Below are 6,000 nucleotides of genomic sequence, written 5' to 3' on the forward strand. Positions count from 1 at the left end.
TGTCACTGCTCCCCCCCTGTGCTTCTACCAGCACACTGACATCCTCCAGGCTGTATAATGTCCATTTAGAGGTCTATTCATTTATATACAGGGCCTAGAATCATGTGGGAGTGGTTAGAGGTTCATAGGTGCTGGTTATCATGGATCCTGTTCTTGTGTTTATCTTGATTTAAAGATTCATGTCAAATCATAGTATATGTTTACATACTGTCTGATTTATAACACTACCAAGGCATCTGATCAGTTCATAGTGCTGCATTATGACATAGCTGTGACAATAACATTGTTTCTCATATGCAGTTTTCAGGGCAATACAAATGACAAACTTCACAGGTATAAAATGCACTACTTATGGAAACGATGCATTTTCCTTAGTCACTTTTTCAGAGATAAATGTGGATTTTCAAATACATGAAGTGATTACCTCAGACTGAAGTAGAGTAGTTCAGAATTGTTTTCCAATTACATCCACTTAAAAACAGCAGATGTTTTAAGATGAACATGAACGGCTGCTAACTTCAGAAGGAAAAGCAAGTATGGCTGGCTGCAGCTTCTCTCCCTAATTGGAGAGAAGCTGCAGCCAGCCATACAACCATTGGACCAAACTGGTGAAAAAATAGAGGAGACTGTGGTGAACGACAAGTCTATTAAAGTTGCAGGTAGGTTGAACAGCATGAAAGAAATCTGTTCTATGCCACTGTAAAACATTAAAAGAACCCGTCAAATTTTCACAAATTGAAGAAAAGAAAAAAAAATTCAAATTAATACATACCAGAAACCCTGTAGAATAAAAAGGGAGACTGGCAAGCTACCACAGAGGAAAGCACATGCAACATTCTCACACAACTTTGCTCTCTGGCTGTGCTTTGAAAAGGGAATTTGAAATTTTGGGGGAGCTGCTCCTCCTGTCCTACAAAGATAACTTGAAGCAAAAGAAACTGGAATTTAAAATGACATGGTGTTCCTTTAACCTACCACCAGTCTCCTCCAGGCTGCTGATGTGCTCCTAAAATTATTTTTGCAGCCGACGATTCTTCATGGTCCTGTTCTGAAGGTTTTGAAGCAGAGTAACATGTTTTTCCACCATCTACCACCTACCTGAATGAATTCATTTCATGACTGGCACAGCCACATGTTGCACTTATACATTTAAAATTTAATAGGCTATAATAATAATTCTGATATTTTTTACATATATTTAAAAAAAAATGTAATTAATAATGTAATTTTGGCTGGGGGTGGGGGTAAAGGTTGAAGTATTGTGCTGGGTGTCAGCCAAGTATATGGTGTGCAGAAACACCCGAAAAACAAAATATGTGGTGGTTACATGTGACAGGATGCGTTATCAGCGACTTGTTTCATGAGATCAGATGTTTGAATCCCACTGTGGTTTGAGCAGTTTAATAGCTAAAGAGGGAGGCCACTATCAAAAGTTCAGTTTGAGGCTTATAGATGCATTACATGAAATTCAAATTATTTGCATTATAGAAATATGCAAAAAACATGATACGCATCAGATTGACTTGTTCTTTATGAATTCTCTGTGCATGGTGGACTAGATTTACTATTCTTCAATGTATTTAATTATTTTTGTGTTCATTCTGTAAATCTTTTTATTTTTTTTAATTTTATTTTTAACATTACAAACATTCAAATAAATACATTAAGTCCTCTGTTCCATTTATTCCACTTGTCTTTGTTACACATGTGGGGGAAAAGCATGAAGTTCAGTTATCTGTTAGTTTATTACAACTGTTTTAGGAGCCAATTTCACATAAGAAAACATATCATGTTTTCTTATTCATGGGTTGTATATCAATAATGCAATAACACAGTCATTTGTTCCATAAAACAACCGGTTTACTTAATTTCTACATATTTTTTCTCCATCAATGAAAAAAAGGATATTGTTTGCTCTTTGCTTCTCTTCATTGCTCCTTTAGTAAAACCCAGTTGTTTCCACAGTAACAGCATTTGTAAAAGCACAACAGAAAATAATGGAATAGTGAATGAGCTTGCATTCAATTCAGTTCATTTATATAGCACCAATGCACTGCAAAAGTTACCCTAAGGTACTTTAAAGATACAGTCTAATTCAATCAATTTCTAATCCAATTCATGTAACGCCATTTCATGATAAGTTGCCTAACAAGGGAGACAAACAGCTGCATTGAATTTCCTCCTCAATTCAGACTCTGATCCAAAGCACCCACGAGGCAACAGCAGAGATGAATACTGCCTTTTAACATGAAGAGACCCCCAGGAGAACCAGACACTTAACAAAAGTGGCTATTTGCTTTGACTGGTTGGGGGGACCTGTCATGAAAGAGGGGTCAACAAGCATCATGACACCAGGACAGGGATACCTGCAGAGAAAGAAAAAAAACAGAGAATCTAAAATTGGAGAAATATGACCTCTCCTGCCAATTCTCATCAAACTGTCGCTGCGGCATTTTGGATTAGCTGGTCAGCTTGGTCAGTTTCGGACAGCCAAATAAACAAATTATAGTAGTTCAAACTAAAAGTAACAAATTCATGCGCTAGCTTTTCTGCATTACCAACAGACAAATGGTTCCTGATTTTGGCGATATTATGAAGGTGAAGGAAGGCGGTCCAAGAAACTTGTTTTATATGCAAATCAAAAGACAGATTGTGATCAATGCTAACACCAAAGCTCCTTTTGTTTCATCTTTACGCCATCCTCTCTTTTCGCTGACTTTGTTTTTATTATATACCATGATGCTGCTGTGCACAAATCTACACTTGTGTTACTCCTTCCAGGGTGGCTTACAGTGATTGGCGATATGGGTATGAGTCATCTTCAGCAGGATAGTTACCCGTTCCTTCCATCATCCCTTGATTCCTCACAGCCAGCCCAATACTTCCATTTCAATCCCTACCCTCCGCTCCTTCCCTTGGCTCTTAAGTGCTCCTCTGAAACAAGGTGCTCTGACAATTCTTCTGGCATGACAGGGTTTCACTCTAATCCTCAGACCTGTTGTCATGGAAATTGGGCTCTCCAAATAGCAGCTTTCACATTCAGCCCCCCTCACGTGAAACATGAATGATGAATTTGAGTTTTTGTGTGTGTGTGTGTCACAGTATAAATGTGAGGGTGGTCAGCAGATGGAATTTTGCAGTTAATCACTCTGTCGTTTCTTCATAAGGGGGAAAAGGAAATGGACTAAAAGCAGAAGAAAAGAATTCAGTGAATGGAGACTAGAGAATAAAAAAATCTGCTCTGTGGTAGATTTCTCAATGCTGCATTGAATTCATTGCATTCACTCACATGGCTTGTGAGTTTGCCTAATTGCTTTGGGCTCGAAATGGCTAAATCCACAAAGAAAAACTAGGTTAGGCGCTTCAAAATAGATAGAGCTGACAGCCTTCTTTTCATTGGGCCAGCTATAATGACTAGCAGCTAACTGATTCTGCTGATTTCTTCCTTCAAAATTCTCTGCACACGGTGCACCACATTGACTTTTCTTATTATTATCCTCTGTTCATTAATCTTGTCAGTAATTTGATGCAATCTGTTATAATAACTATTTTTCATTTACATTTAATACATTAAAAAATACAGTCAATCTTCTATCCCACTTTTATATTTGTCTGGTTTGACTTAATTTCATCACCTTGTTTTCCCATCTTCCTCTGCAGGTCTAGTTGGGGAAGTGGTGCCACTTACTTCATGTCTCAATTATCTCAAAACATCTCCCAAACCCCTTTTTTTGCATGAAAAATATATATATACATTTGAGTAGAAGTTAAGCTTTTGTGTCTCAGTTCGGCCTGGTAGCATTATAATATGGGGCTGTTTGTGGTTTTAGATTAACTGACATATTTCAGGCTGCTTTTTCAAAAGGACTGATGACTGACCAAACTGAGTTTTAATTAAATGTTTTATACAATCAGGTTCAGTCTAAAAAATAAAAGCTCTTTGTTATATGATAAAAGCTTCCATCTGTTCATGAGCACTAAAATGTACATTTACATTACCTGGTAATGTAGTATCACCCCACCAAACTTTGCAGTTCAGTGAGCTGTTGTTAGACTGATGTTAAATTCATTGCCTACTGACAGAAGAAGGCTATGGGAGCATTTTTTTATGTTTATTTGGCACTCAAATGCTCAACACCATTTGTGAAAGTGTCCCCTATTGTTTAGATGAGGGCAGTCATTAGTTGCAACAAGATGATCTCATCTCATTTCAAACAGAACACGTGATCAATATGAGGCATCAGTTATGAGTACCTTTGGCAGTCACTAATTTGAATTACACTGTTTATCATCACATTGCTTGTTTCTCTCACCAACCTTTGCTTTTCAAATTAATGCTCCACTTTTTATGCTAATTTTCCTCTTAATTAGCAGTGGATGAACTGCTTCTTGATGGATACATTAAATAGAACAGTCTTCACTGTTAATCAAGCGTTGAGAGGTTAATTAGGTCTGTTGCCACGGAAACCAAAAATGAATGGATCAAATCACTTGATTGGACATAGTTGTCGCAGACATGAATGGAGTTATAATAAGGCTCTGTGTCATAATTACAGAAACATGGAAATATGTGTGTGTGTGAAGGTCCAACAAACAGGAAAAGGCTACTTTTGAACTTTGTCTGTCTCTTTTCTCAGTGATGTGAAGAAGTAACAACCAGGAAGAGGTGCCAGTAGTTATATTCTCCATCATCAAGTTAATTGAGCTCTAAAGGTCAGCGTTTCACAGCCTGTGACCCATGTCTGCAGCAGGAACGCTTCTTGCAAGTCACTGCAACCGTTGTTACTGTAAAAATCAAATGTAAAAATGGCAAAATTAAGTAGAATATTCTGAACATTGTGGTGGGAATTTGTTAATGTGTGCCAATGTATTACATCTTCGCCAAAAAGCAATAAAATCAACTTCTTGGTCTGCGTTTCTTTTTCTGTCAATATTTTACCGACGGCCATTTATCTTCTTCCTTCCCTAATAAGTGATGCTATTTTCCAACGAACTCCATCCTCCCCGATGCCACTCAAATTCTAATGCAGTTGTGTGTTGTCACCGCTGTCATCTGATGTTGTTTTCATGTGCATAGCCTTTGATATTCGTAGAGTAGAGACAGAGTTCTTATCCCTTTTCTAGGAGCTCTGTGTGCCTCACGGGAAGCTCTTCCCTCTTGAAGATAGCAGAGCAATCATATGACACATGTGTGAGGACACTGAGAACTTGTTTGATGCCAAAAAGAGACTTAGTCATACATCTGTTTGCAACTTAAAAACAAGCAAACAAACCAACAACTCAGCTGTTACTTGATCAAATCAGGGAAGAGAATTATATGATTGTTTGCTGCATATTCTAAATATGAACTTCTCAACTTGGTTCATTAAACCATATCAGTCAGATGTTCTTATCGGCAAAGCATTAGCAACGATTTGTTGAATAAGTACAAAATTCAAGTGGAACTCGTGCTGTATTTTCCATATGCAAATTTTGCCTTTGTGTCTTGTCTGCAGTGCGCTCACAATAGATCCATAATCTTAAGAGATCGCACAAAACATGAGGTTTTTATGTACCTTTCACTGTGGTATGCAAGTCTCTGATTAAAGCTCATCTAATGGAACTTTGATCTTGCAAAATACAATTTTCTCTCATTGTGTGCCGTGCGATTGCTCTGCTTTTTAATAATAAACCTCCACTTGAGTTAGCAATTTGATTTTCTTAAACCATTTATCAACATAAGAAATTGACACTTCAAACGTGTGCATCTGTTGCTGAACAGTGTGCTGTGACTGCTGAAACAACCTTTCTTTGTAGGGCACGGGGAGCTGAGTTGAAATGATTCACTCAAGTGCTTTTGTCAGCAAAATCTAAATGCTTCTTTGTCTGCTAACTTTAACTTAAGCATTAGCCACCACGAGCTACTGGTCAAACCCTGTATATGAGAAGTGGTTTGACCTGTGATGTGATTTTGTAGTTTGTGAACTGATGCTTCAAAGCCTATTCTTTTGCATTTGGCAT

Source organism: Leuresthes tenuis, unplaced genomic scaffold, assembly GCF_036924035.1.
Source record: "Leuresthes tenuis unplaced genomic scaffold, fLeuTen1.0.hap1 SCAF_22, whole genome shotgun sequence".
In the NCBI taxonomy this organism is placed as follows: domain Eukaryota; kingdom Metazoa; phylum Chordata; class Actinopteri; order Atheriniformes; family Atherinopsidae; genus Leuresthes; species Leuresthes tenuis.